General features: G+C 43.9%; 1 protein-coding gene across 2 annotated transcripts in view; it reads right to left on the bottom strand.

The window, feature by feature from the left end:
- Positions 1-9010, bottom strand: part of ZFYVE9 (zinc finger FYVE-type containing 9) — a 61614-nt gene extending 52604 nt beyond the window's left edge. Inside the window, exon 1 of one of the 2 annotated variants that reach the window (XM_055814863.1) lies at positions 8866-9010. The gene's annotated coding sequence lies outside the window, so the exon portion shown is untranslated. Of the gene's footprint in view, positions 1-7584; positions 7811-8865 lie in introns of those variants that run through there. The other variant, XM_055814862.1, reaches the window with a different exon arrangement.
- Positions 9011-14823: the final 5813 nt, after the last annotated feature.

Here is a 14823-nt window from a genome sequence, read left to right as displayed (position 1 = left end):
AAAATAGGCAAAAAGGGAACATTCCTCTTATGCAATCCCAATTCATACTAAATGTTCATTTATCTGTATTACAGTGCAGATAGGAAATAAAAAAAGTTATATTGACATGATTGGTTTGCTGAATATATTTTAATCATTTAACTTTTGTGTCTCCTCTACCCTACCAAGAAAACTCTGTATTCACAGTCTCAGTAACACAAATAAGAAGAGGACTTGTGTACTGGTAAATGTTCAGTTACTATCACTATTCAAGTGTTGTATCTTAAATCTAATTTCCTACAGAAATGAAGATTATGGGATCACATTGTTCACTTACTATTCTTTATGCTCATCTTTAAAAAAAAAAAAAATAGTTCCTGAAAATTAGTATCTGCACAGTAAAACCAAATCCAAATGACTGTCTTCTGAGGGAAAAGCAAGCTGCTATATGTATTTTTGGCAGCAATCTGCTGGGCAATCAATACCCACACAGCTCTGGAAAAAAGAGAGAATTATGGTGTTATGTGAGAAAGCTGGGGTTACTGCAGAGGGGGAAGGAAGGGAAGAGGCACTAAGGAGCAAAAAGTATTTAAGTCTACACCAAAAAAAAGTTTCTTTCATTCCACTGATGGTAGAACAATATGCTTACCAATAAGGTATCTCAAAGGACTTTGGTACATGTAACATCAGATTCTGTTCACACTACAAAACGCATTCAAACACATCCTCTAATTCAAAACAAAACATAGTTATCTTCATCTTCAGATCTTGTAAGTCTTTCCCCACTACTTACAAAATCTTTCACAAATTCTAAGGAAGTATGGGTGGAAAATAAATCCAAGCCATCAGAAATTAATCTGGATTTAGATTCCCACTGTTTGAACTAGAATGATGGGAGCTGCTTTATCACTGGACCAGCGCACTGCACTGACTCAATCCAAGAATCACTCTGCTCTTTTAAACATCAGCTTAACCAAGCCCAGTTCTCAGTCCTCGGTCTTGCATGACATCAGGCAACATGCTCCTTGGATCTGTGATGTCCTAAAAAGACAGGTAAGCATTATCCCTATTCAACAGTTAGTAGAAGTGACACACACGGAGATCCAAGATACATGCTCTTCTCTTTCATAGCATGCTTATTTAAGAAATCACCAGCACCAGACAGCCACCCCTTTTCCACAATACATTACTGAGTCCCACTTGCCTTTCCTTCTCTACAACACCTGCAGAAAAAGCAAATGCTACTTTTCAGTCACTGCACTGCCCTAGCTAGTGCAGAAACAAAACTAATTTGATTTTGTTTGAATTGATATGCAAAGCTGAGAGCTGCAGAACTTGAAGACAGAATACAAATTTAATTCTGCCTGGCGTCTTCAGCAGATGACTGGGGCAGGGATTACCCATGTCACCCCCACACAGATCACCAAAGTCTACCTCAGAGATACTGGGTGTGCAGCACACCCAAGATCAGAATGAGGGCTGAGCACAACACAGACCAGAGGGATCTAGATCACCAGAAACTGGGCCCCATATTTTACTGCTTATGACACCATTCTTAAAACTTTCTCCTAAAATCCAACAATTAAAAAAAATGGGGGAGGAATCAAAGCTGCTGAAGAAGAAAAGGAAAAGATGACAGAACAGTTTCATTGTCTGTATTAAAAGAAATATAAGATAAATACAGTAAATAATAACTAAGAAACAAAAAAATCACAGATCTGAAAACACCTGTAATTTTTGTCCTATAGTATCTCCCAAACTTCCAATAATCTGACTGGCCAACAGATCAAGCAATAAACTTTATGCATATTCACATGATTTGCCAATTCTTCTTGAATATAACAACTATATACACGATAAATTCAGTTTCAAATGGCTTGGCCTTTATGTTAGTGATCCTAAATCAACTTTCTAGATCACACTTGGAGTACTAACAGGTAAGTCAACATGTACACTGAGTTCAAAGCAGAATTTTGACACTACAAAACTGGATCTGGAAATAGAAGAGCTCCTCTAATAGTCAGTGACATTCACAGATAAAGAAGCTATTATGCGATTTAGAAAGCTCTTTGATCTGCTTCGTACACTGAACATTACCAACTCCTTTTAAGTTCATCATACTACTTTTTTTAAAAAAGTACCCATTCATGTTTCTCCATTGATCATCTTCTATGAATTTTTTAATGCATTTCACCCATATTACTTCCCCAAGCAAAATATTAAACTTAGACTGAAATATAAATGTTGTAGTCAGAGCACGTGTATAAAGAGTTTTATTTATTATTATTTATAGAAAAGGGCTTCAGTATATCATATAAGTAAACAAAAACTTTCCTATTATAGTAATTTTTAAAATTGCAAGAATCCAGAAGTAAGGCTGGTAAGTGTTACTAGGACAGCTACGGCACTTCCATAATTGATAGAGCACACATGAATTTCTGACATAAGTATGGCCTAATTTCAAATTATCACCTGATAGGAAATGACCTCTGTGTTCTTTGTGTGCTGGGAAGAGGGAAGGACAGGTTCCTCCCAGCTACCACTTCACTAAGGGGAAAAAAATAATAAAAAAAAAAAGGGCACTGAAGTAAAGACATATACTAACTATTTTGCCTTTTTATGCAGGCCCACAACTGCTCTTTGGCCAAACTGAAGTACAAGAAGTCAGTAAGGGTCACAATGAAACATTACCAGTAAGTATAGTCATAATTTGGTAGATAACATTTCTTTTCTAACTCTCAACTGGACTCAACACAAGCAAAGGTTCAAAATATTCACATTACTGCATTATTTTATATACAAAGCCATACCCTAAACAGCATCAGCATCTAAAGTATCAGTTGATGCCTCAAGCCTCCACTAGAAGGCTTTCCACCTTTATTACAATGTTGGAACCAAACCAGTAACAGAAATCCAACAGAACAATTTTAAGAAAACTTATTAACTGTTAATACCATTTCCAGTTGTAAAGTCCTACTCAATGTCATTATGCAATTAATCTCTTTTTAAAAATTCATCAATCTCCCTATTGTTATTAAAAGGAGGGGGGAGAAGTATAGAAAACAGAAGCAAAATATACACTAGTAGCATTGCAATACAACTCCTGACAGAAAAACCTAGACAATCCTAGCAGAGCATACTAGAATGCTCCTGGACCTTCAGTGAAGACTCTTGCCTTAAAGAACTGATAGTACGGTGACCCCACCAACTCATAAGGTAGAGTTGAAGCTTCAGTTGCCATTAATATATCAGAGATCTAAGTAACATTAACAAATATAACAAACAAGACAAAGATATTCTATATACAACATAGAGACTGAAGAAAGAAGGTACAGCCATTAGCGTTATCTGCAAATAATTCAGTATGAAGGTTTGCTAAATTGCTAAATTGCTAAACAAAAAACAAACAACAACGCAAGCTGAAATCCAAGATTGAAGCCCATGTTTTCATTTGCCCAACATACAGTGGACACTGGGGAAAAAGTATGTGAAACATTTAATATATGGACACCAAACCCTCAAAACATAACATATGGTCAGACTGCCACATACTGACATTTCCAAATCATCAAGTTTTACATGGAAGCAAAACAACATTAAAGTTTCTTTAAGCTCTCTCCTCACTGGCCTTCATAACTAAGACAACCATTGCCTTAGTTTATACATGGACTGAAGACATCACTCAGGTTATTCGGAGCTCCACACTTTACAAAACACTGAAAATCCACAGATTGTGACTCCACACCTGTTTTTCACATACTTTCATCATCTTTCTTCTTTCTCCTCCCTGCCCCCCCCTTCTTTTTTTGTCAACTGTCTGGACTTGCTTCTTTAAGTCAACTCCTACTCAAGCAGATCAGGATGGAAGAATACAAAGGGAACAATTTACCTAGTGTTGTTACCCATATGTTCCTGGCCATGCACTGTTTGTCTTTAACCTATGTTTTTAAATTAGTTAGATTTCTTTAGTAATAACCTTTAAAATAGTTTAAGTGATCCTTTACGGATCTCTTCTACCATTCACCTTCACCCTATACGATGCTGATGTACTAGTTGGAGGGCTGTTATTTCTGAAAAACAGGTATCAGTGTTACACATTTCTACTTATCGCTTCTAGCAGTACAACAGTCATATAACTACCGTTGTAATACTCCAGTAATAAACGATACTGGAAAGATTCAGTGAAAGAGTACATATAAATTCACCTTTAAAGTATTTTCCCTATTTCACCTGCCTGCTACGGCAATCTGAATAGTAGCATTCCTAAATATTCCTAACTCTACGTGTATACAGTGCAAAAGGGAGAAGTCATTATAAAGCACATTCAGGAAACAAATATCTGACAAAGACCAAAGTACTGAGTGCAGTATTCCATTAATCCCAATTAAAAGGTCCTGGGACCTGCAACATCTTGTCATTTTCTCTAGAAAATAACATTTAAAGGAATGACATAGTTTAATACCCTAGGTATGACACTCACATTCATTCCTTCCCATAAACACTAGCTGAGGATTACACTCATTAAAATTTAACAGGGCACCTTAAAATCTTCAAATGTTCAATGTTTAAAAAGAACCTTAACAGCTAGATTAAAAAAAAAATAATGATGTTACACTTTAGTTGCAATTAAGTGAAACCCAGTCAACCAAACAATAAGTAGGAAAGTACTTTGTCTGTAAAAATAGAATAATTTACGTCTATAAAATAAATAATGGTTTTTATTTATATATTAATTCTATATATTATTTACATGTAATATCTATAGTATGTATTATATTACTTGCATCATGCTGATTTTTCAGTGTGCTATTCTTTTGATAACTGTATATAGTGTTTTGCTCTAGTCACTAGCCAAATTTGTACAAATATGTATCCAAAGTTCTAATTTAAGTAGAAACTACTGTGTCAATGAAGGATCCTTGATGTATCTTTTAAAACTTCCTATCCATTTACATTAATTGATGTAATTTTCCCAGTGTTGCAAGATGTAGCCAACACAGAAGTAAAAGCTGTTTCTATCACCTAAACCTCAGTACTTTCTCTTACTTTCAGCCACTTACTCTTGATGATCTATTTCTCATCAATACAAAAAGCTTTGTAAATTTTTAAGTGTCACTGTACAGACATGTTTTTTAATGCTTCACATAAACAGCAGGGAAAACCGAGCATTTTAGTTTGCATTTCTGTTCATTTCAAAGTTCAAGTCTCATAAAGAATCACAAATAGAGCTCTAGAAGAGGCCACCTTTCAATTTCTTTAGAAACTTTAATCCCAATCACAAAAAAAATAAAAAAGACTAGCCTTCATATAAAACTTTCAAAGTAGTCTACGAATATACTGCTGTCTTCTAACAATGTTCTGGAAAAGATCTCCAATTAATCAGCACACAGACTAACCGTGCACTGGAACTATTATCCCTCATCTGATTTTCTGTCAAGGAACTCACTTTTATTTGGAAGATTCTCAGCTTAGTGCATCAAAAGATTTTCCCGACCAACAAAACATGAATACACCACTTCTTCCCAAAATCTCTTTCTTTTTGGCCAGCTTTTATTCAAAAGCAAAACTCCACTCTAATCCTTTTGCAAAATAATTGCCAGGTAATTTTTTTTTAGACAGCCTGTAAACCTGAAAACTAGCAAGCTATTTTCTGCTAAAGTTGGCACAGCTAGTGGACAGGCAACAACAGACATTAAAAGCTTATCATTCTTTGGCCACAAGTTTTAATACTGCATCTTTGTTCAGTCTCTACCTTTGTTCCCTGAGACAATCACAGTCAGACTTTATGCCAAACTAAAAAAAAAAACTGTATTTCAACTCAGTCTTAGCCCCGGGCCTCAGATCCTGAAATGTGCGTTTGAAAGTATTTAATCCCCAGCCTAATAACTGACTCAAAGCTAACACACAAAAATAACACCCAGTATCAGGGCTCAGCACTGCAGTTTTGGGGTGGTTTTCTTCCTTTTTCACACACTAAAAAAGGCACCATTAAGCAATAAGAATAGATCACAATGTGCTAACTTGTTACGTGTTTATCAGGGCTTGAGATAGAGGGAGGCTTGTTTCAGGTTTTAGGCCCCTTTTCAGCTTCCATTTCTGATTCCCCAAACCTCTGAAGAGATTTTTAATTTTGCCTCTCTTGGGTCAAGGAGACTGCTCTTCTTATTCTGTATCACATGCCATAACTTTATAAAAAGAAGCTCACTACTGGGTTCAGGAACTAACAAAGGATTTTGATGTCGTTTCTACTACTGAAGGTGTATGTAAAATCTGGATTTGTTCCATGTAATCAAAAACTATTTGCTAATAGAAGTTAATTACGATGTTTTAAAACGCTGCCGAGTCAGTAAAATGCTGTCCAAAGAAAATAAAAGCTTTTATTCAAGTAGAGTTCTTTTTTTGTTGTTTTTGTTGTTATTATTATTATATTTGTTTATAAAGGGTTCCTTCCAGTTTTGGATTAAGCCTGGACCAAAACACTGAGGGCAGTGTTACTCAGAAATTCTAACCTGATACAACCATACTTAATAAAAAGATTGCTGGAATTCAGTCAACTTCTAATATTTGAACTGAAAGAAAACAGGCATAAAAATTAAACTCCCTGAAAAACCTCTGTCACAAAATAATCAGCGATATCTAGTCTATAAATAAACAAAATAGTTAACACGAAAACATAAAGTCTATCAATTCCCATCTGCTACTTGTTTCTCAGTCTGGTTAACGAGATAAAAACAGTTCTCCAGCCACCCTCCATCATATGTACCTACTTAACCATAACGTTCATGAGCAAGTAACTAACCCACCTCTGCAGAAAGTCTGACATGCCAAGAGTGCCAGTTATTCTTAGCGCGAGACATGACCACTGTTTCACGTAATTAGAGATGTTATAAAACGCATCCCGCCCGCTCGTCCCCTCCCCCTCCCCCACTACCACCATTGCAGGAGTGACTTGTTACACATCGCGATGAGCAAGTCGCATTCCCTGCCCGGGGAGAGCGCGGAGACCAGGCCATGGAAAGGGCACGAGATGCCGGCAGGGATCCTCCCCTGGCCGGGCCGGCAGCCGAGCCTGCCCGCTGGCTGCCCTGCGCACGGCGCGGCCCGGGAACTGCCCCGCCTGGCCCGGCACCGGCGGCACACGGGGGGGCCGGGGGGAGCCCCGATGGCGGAGGGCAGCAGGAGCTCCCTCCCCTCCTCCAGGACCGCCGGCTGGGGAGAAAGGTGCCCCGGCCGCGCCGGGTGAGGGGGTCACCCAGTCCCGGGCACCCGGCGAGCGGCACCCGGGAACGGAGGGGAATGGCGGGGAGGGGGCTCGGAGGACCAGCGTCGCCGCCGGTGAGGGCTGAGTGGGGATCGCCGCCATCCCCCTCGGCGCCGAGACGCCTCTCCCCTTGGCGGCGTGCAGGGGGACAAGGGCGGCGGGGTGAGGGGGCACCCGGGCCCTGGGCTGGGGCTGTGTCGGCGATACGGCGGCTCCGCTGAGGCGCCGGAGCCCTCCGCGCCCGCCCGCCCGCGGGGCCTCGCTCCGGGCGGCGGGGGGCCTGGGGAGCGGGATACCCCGGCCTCCCGGGCCCGGGGGCGGAGGGCTGGGCGCCGCTCACTCACCTCGGGAGGCAGCAGGAGCCGCCGGGTCTGCATGGCGAGGGGGATCCCCCGGGGCCGCGCTCCGCCGCCGCCGTCCGCTCCCGGGCGGGCCCCGCAGACCCCGCGAGCGCTGGAGAGGCCGGCGCCCGCCCTCGCCGCCTGCCAGCCGGGCTCGCTCGCTGGCTCCGCGGCCAAGGCCGCCGCAGCTACCGGCTGCCAGCGCCCCCTGGCCGCCCCCAGCGGCAGCGCACGGCACTGCGGCACCGCCGGGGAGGCAGTGCGGAGCCTGCCGCACTCCCGCCCCGCGGCGCGGGGGGCCGGGCGGGCCGCGCCGCCACCTCCGGCCCGGCCGCCTACCGCCGGGCGTCACGGGCGGGGAGCGGGAGGAGTCACCGGGCGCAGGGGGCCGCACCGCACCGCGCCGCGGAGGGAGCCCGGCTCGCTCACCCCCCGCGGGGTCCCGCCGAGCCCGCCAGCCCCGCAGCCGGGGCCTCCCGCCCGCGCACGCACACACACCCCCGGGCGCGGAGGGCGGCACCGGCGGGGCGCGGCAGACCAGCCGCAGGCAGAGGGGCTGCGTGAGGCGCGGCCCGCGGGCTCCCCGCGCCCCGCACGGCTGCGCCCTCGGCCGGGAGGCGCTCCCCGCCGCCCGCTGCGGCTGCACCTACGCGCTGTAGGCAGAAGGATTCGCGGCGGGGAGCTGTTCCTGGTTTATTTCGCCATTTCGTACCGAGTGCCTTCAGAATGGGAGAGGGGCACGGGGAACGCCCGTGGGACACCCACAGCCGCCCGGCCGCGGCTGCCCTGAGGGGTGCGAGGGTGCGCAGGCACGGAGCCACCTGCTCAAAGACACGCTAGCTCTTCAGCAAAGCAGGATTCCTGGGCGGGGGGGGGCGACGTGACAAAAAAACGGGGGGGGGGGGATGATAAAAAAAATCCAAACCACGCTTGTTCCTCACAGAAACAGCCTCAGAACTGCGATGGAAAAGTAACACGTTACGCCGAACCGTAACCACGCGCCCGCCGCCTCACCGGTTCGCTGTCTGAGGGGCGGCCGCGGCACCCATGCCGGGAGCGGGACGGCAATCCCGGCTGGCTGCCGGCACCCGGGCACGCCGCGAACGTCGCTGTCCCGCTAGTGACTTGCTCTTCGGTGGGGAGGGGGCGGCCAGCGCCGGGTACGGCGCAGCCCCTCGCCGCCGCCTCACGCCTCGCCCCGCCGGCGGCCTCACCCTTCCCGCGCTCCGCCTCGCCTCAGGAGCCCGCGCCTCGGGAGCGCGCGAGCGCCTCAGCACGACCCACCTTGGCTGCCCCCGGGGACACGCTCGCCCCCGCCGGGGGAAGGGGCAAGGGCCGCCGGCTCCAGCCGGTGCTCCGGCCTCGCCCCGCCGCCGCGGAGCGCCATGCCGCCCCGGTGAGGGGGAAAGGCTGGTGAGGCGCCGCGCTCGCAGCGGCGCTGCTGTTCCCGCCCCTCGGGCCTTTGCACCCGCAGCTGTGGCCCTGCAGCGGGTCAGGCTTCCCCGCTAGTGTGGCGGCGAACACGGCGTGCCGAGCCCCGGCGGTGAGTCCAGGCCTTCTCCCGCCCAGCGTCAGCCCTTCCCAGGTGAAATGAAAGGGAAGCACTTCATGCTTATTCATCGATTCTGGTAGAACTGTGTGCTTGTCAAGTGGAAAATACAAGATACTCCCAATCAGATGAGTCATCAATCCATGGGCAAAGAGCTGAGGAGATAAAAAATGCTAATCCATCATAGCCGGTAGTAGCATGGTAATGGATATGGAATTTATTTTCTCCCATGAAGCGTTCCCAGTTAAGCCTGACTTTCTGTTTCTTTAGCAATTAGTGGTGTCGTGCTGGTCGAGCACAGAGGGGGAGTTCAGGTTGGTCCAAGACACAACTACTGTCCTCAAAACAATTCTTGTGAAACACCTCAGACTGCTAAACACACAACGTGCCTGACAAACAAAAAAGGAAATAAATTAAAGGGTGAGCAAGATAACACTTCATACCCTATGGCCAAATGCCTTGCAGAGGCATATCGCTACCATAATTTTGTTCTACTTTAATCCCGCTGCACACAGCCATTCATTGGAATGTTTTCTTACCAAACACTGGAGAGTTTTTGCCTGAAGGCTATCATAATTGGCTGTTCTGCAAGAAGGGCATCTCATGAAAGCATGCAAAAACCGAGTTAGCAGCAATGGGAAACATCCCTATGAGTTCGAGTGATGGGACATGGTCTTATGCCCCATCCCTTCTCAGTACCTGCATGTATCTGGGGTGCCGCATGACTTGTTCCCTAAGTATCTAAGAATATCCCTAAGAAGATGTATCTAGAGAAGCAGGAACTCAGCAAAACTCAGGTTGCTGCACCAGGCAGTTGTGGTGCCAGACACCTGTGCTTAAGGCAGGGAGATTGCCCACCCCCTGTTCTCAGTGTGCTCCCTCTGCTAGTGTCCAAACAGGAAATGTACGGATGGTCAGAAACTATATAGAAACCAATCAATAATTTTGATTCCAAGCCCCAGCAAGGCTGTAAGACACAGACTATGGCTTTCCACTTGCCATATTCAGTGCAAGCGTCAGGAGTTACAAATTCTCCAAAAAATATCATCAGCTCTTCCATGTACATCAGCCTCACGTCAGTGAGCCTCTACAGGATCATGGTAAGAAATTGTGCCTCATAGTACACCACATGATAGCACGGGCATTTGGTATTGAGATTGCCACCTCTTTTCCCAAGTTTTTCACCATCTTTCCCCAGGTCTTTATGAGAAGCTACCAAGGAAGAGGCATGAAGGAGAGCACGTAGGAGTTACAGGCAATTGATACAGGGTTCAAAATGATGCAAGAGTAATCTATGGACAACAGAGTTAAGGACAAATAAGAGGATTTTTTAGCTACTTCAGGAAACCTGCAGAAACTTGGGGAAGAGGAAGCTTAGTAATGGCTTCAGTCTGTTTCTAGGTGGAAATAGCAGAACAGTTAACAATAATGTAGGAAAGGCAGAAAAGCTTGGTAACTATTTCTGGTCTTTATTTGGGGAAGAGCCAGATGAAATACAAAAATCATATGATGATGATGATGATGAAATACATTGCATTACAACAGGCACTGAGGAGGATGTTAAACAGAAGCTAGTAAAGTTTGGCATCAGCAGGTCTAGGTAACTTGCATCCAAAAGTTTTAAAAGCATTGGCACAGAGTATCTTTAGACCATTAATGTTGATTTTCAATAAATCTTGGAACACTGTTAAAGTTCCAGTGGACTGGATGAAATGTTGTACCAATATTTTGAAAGGGTAAACAAGGTGACCAGGGTAATTACGACCTGCCAGCCTCACAAGAATTCTGGGTAATATAATGGGACATTATCTACTTTACTTGATTAAAAAAGAATTAAAGGATAGAAACACAATAAATGCAAATCAATGTGGAAAATAAATCTTGCCAAAATAATTTGATTTTTTAATAGCAGTACAAGTTTAGTTGATCAAGGTAAGTAGGTCTGCAAAATATTTGTTTTGGTAACTTGCAGCATTTTAATTAAGAAGCCAGAATGATACAGACTCATCACAGCACATATTAAACTGTTCAAACTCTAGCTAACTGACAGTTACAAAACGGGGAAATGAGAAGTCATCATCAAGGAATGTGTTTCTGGGTCCTGTAGCAATTAGTTCTACATGATATTGTATTGATATTAATGGCTCTAAGGGAAGCATAAAATCATCACAAAGTTTGCAAGTGATGTAAGCAATAGGGAGCCATAAATAACAAGTCATGATGTAAAGTATCCCAGACAGCTCAGTAAAAAGTAATATGCATTTCTGTATAGCCAAATGTAAAAACATGCACCGAAGAATTAAGACAGGGATTATAGGATGAGAGAATTTGTGCTCTAAGAAGTTAATGCTCAAAAACCTCGAGAGTCATCACATATAATGAGAAGAAAATGAGCAGGTGGTGTGGTGCTGTGGCCAACAAGCTGATGAAGTCCTTGGTTTTATAAAGAGGAGTATATAGAAAGATTTCCTTATTTATTTTTCTGGTACTAGTCCAACTGCTCCTGGTATCCAAATTCCCTAATTCCTAACAGAAGCTGAAAAAGACGATGGTTCAGAGAAGACCCATAAGAATGATTTAAACTGAAAGTGAAAATGTTCAACCTATTTCAGTGTCAAAAAAGAAGGTGCAGGAGTGACTCTATCACAGGTTTTAAGTACTTCTAAAATTCAGTGACTGTATGCTGAAGGCAGATGCATTCAGCTTCCTGATGAAGTCTTCTACCAGTGATGGTAATTAATCACTGAGACACTTTTGGGAGGAACAAGTTAGATTTCCCAGCACTGGAAGTGCCAAAATGAGGTGCTTTTAAAACCTCTATTTTAACACAAGCAGGAGTTCAGTGCTGTAAGTCTGTTACCCATGAAATACAACTATGTGACCACAGCTGTGGATTCTGGTTACTAGTCTATGCAGAAGTTGATTTCCTTGGGCAGTAAGAAGTAACAACTTGTCATCCATTTCAACATCATCTGACACAGATCATGTGTTCTTGAGCACATGACGGGAGCAGCCGTGTGGAATGTTTATGTTGGTTGAAGGGATGGGTGGACTCCTTCACAGAAGGCAAATCTTTTGAAGCATATTGCATACAAGGATAACTTTCCTCACTCAAGAGTTTGAGACATGCATTGCTGGAAGCTGGGAGGTTACTTCTGGCAAGTGTAACTATGTGATTATCCTGCTACTAAACTCTTCCTCTGGCATCTCCTTCTGGCCACTGTCACAGTTGGGATACTGACCTTTCTCATGCCAAGCAGTCCCTCAGGTCCACCTCAAAGCTGACTCACCCCTGATCTCTGAACAGTGGAGTGGGAGTTTTAGCAGGAGCAGAGAATAGGTCTTGATAATAAATGGGCATAGGCGCAGGAGGGCAAGAACCAGGGGAAAGAAGAACAGGAACACTTAACATGAGATCAAAGGCTGGTAGGGGATTGTACGTGAGGCTCTGGACTCCCCAGAATCTGGCCTTGATAGAAACATTCAGGAGCCTCCCGGTCTGATCTGGTATCATTAAACAATTAAGAAACCTTGCAGCAAAATGTTAATTACTTTCCCAGTGTAGTTCCTCATACAAACACTCAGTCTTCTACTGATATGCAAGATCTCGAGTGGAAAAGACCTGTGCTGTGAACCTAAGCATCCAAACCTCTTGGGTGACTGAACTGAAGCTTTCATTCACAGTTCCATGGAATAAAATGTTGGGTTTTTTCCATATAGTTGCTAGTATAGTGCTTGCATACCACACTGACAGAAACAATACTCTAAATATTCATTACTACCACCACTGCTAGTGGAATGCTTAGTGACCATTTAACCAGTTTCTGTTGTAAAAAACCAACCGGCTGATTATGCCCTTCGAAGGACACCAAGAGACCAGCAATGAGGATTAAGACATCGTGATTTTGCCCTCTAGTGGCTGAGCGACTAGTCCAGTTCCTGGGGTGTCGTGTCTTAATACATCTTTATCACCTCATCAGCCTCGAATCTTTGATTTTTCTAAATTTTGTGCAGGCCTCATCCATTATACTCAAGTGCTACCTCCACCAGAACAATCTGAATCAATAAAAACGCTTGGCTAAACATCCTCAGAATCCTATGTTAAGGTTAACTCAGTATTAGTGAGTCATACAATAAAGCCACTAATACATGGGCACTTAATTAATCTATGATGCATTTTCCACCAGATATGACTTAATCTCTAGAAAAGAAAAAGACCTGCTAGATCACCTGTTGCATGGGACAATTCAGAGTAATTCCGTGCTGAATACCTGTTCTTATTTTGTCCAGTTTAAATTTTAAACATGCTATGTACTATTAGGACTAAAAAAAAAGATGGTATTTTAATCCTTTCCAACAGTAAATTCACACAGACTATGCATTTAAAAGGGGGCATAACTTCTTTACTGTCTATGCTGGCTAAATCTTGAAACATCCATCAATTTCTCCCCATATTCCAGACACTGGCCTAGAGGGTCTAAAAGATCTGTGTCTGTATCTGTTCTAAATTTCTGTGTGAGCTTGAACAAGGGCTTTGGACTTTAATTACATCTTGATTTTTTCTTTTTCTCTCCCTCTGGCACCCATTTTAGCTTATTAGCTCAAGATTCATAAGGAAACAACACTTACGCAATTAAATTGTTTGTCTTTCTCTTCCCCTCCCTCCTTCCCACATCTTTAGGATCTCTTGGCCAATTTCTGCCACAGCTGAAAAAGTGTAAGTCTCAAAGGAAATTAAGTTCTTACAAGTTTTGTGGCAACCCATGGCCAGACACAGAGGAGGCAAGCCAAAGCAAATCCAGCTCAGCTGGTACATATTCAGTGTGGCAGCAGCCAGTTTGCTAATCAGCACTTAGGCAGTCGGTATACCTGCATCACCGTGTTACTCCCAGCAGACGCTGTTTTGGCCCTCGAGCATTGCAGAGGAATCTGAGGTCATTGTGGTAGGAGGGTCAACACGGTTGTGGCGAGGCTAGGGTTATGGCAAGGAAGAGATCAGAGGGTGAAGACACAAAGCCATGTGCAAACAAGGGCTATTTTTCCAATACTTGTGGGACAACTTTTCAAGGGTTGTTATTGGGACTTGGTATTTGAGACTGAGATGTAATACTTGGATAATTTGAAAGCCTCTGCTAAGCAGGGAGTCAAATTACAGGATTTAGTAGTCCCTGTTAACAAGAGAACAATAAACATTTGGATGGTTTCGTTCTCATTATTTTGCTATTCATCTGTATTTGGAAGCCCTGGAAATGCTTAAGTACCTTTCTGACTATGTTCCTGGCCTGGCCAGAAGCTTGAAATGCCTTTAGTGAATAGCCACAGGGTGTGAGTATTTGTGAAGGTGTTCCAGATGAGCATGTCTGTGCTCAGTAACAAAAAACCTCCCAGGATCTGGAACCGGGAGAAACAGGTTCTTGTTCAACTCTTTAGCTGACTTGCCGAGTGACATTTTAACCCATCTGATCCTCTCTTCTTGTAGGTACAGTAGAAGTAGTTATATTTACAGCATGAGTAAGTTGCATGAGACCTTATGAAGGTCTGTCAAACCACTTTGAAAGTCTCCTATGAAAAATGTTATTAGGATGATTACATGAAAAACTATCATTTGGAAGATATGAAATCATCACCTAAATATGTGCTTTCTGGTTCACTGAAACAAAAGACCTTTGAGATTCAAAAATGAATAGGAATGA

This window comes from Falco peregrinus, chromosome 10, assembly GCF_023634155.1.
Source record: "Falco peregrinus isolate bFalPer1 chromosome 10, bFalPer1.pri, whole genome shotgun sequence".
Lineage (NCBI taxonomy): Eukaryota > Metazoa > Chordata > Aves > Falconiformes > Falconidae > Falco > Falco peregrinus.
Note: the sequence above shows the minus strand (reverse complement) of the source record. Positions and strands in the feature narration are given on the sequence as shown.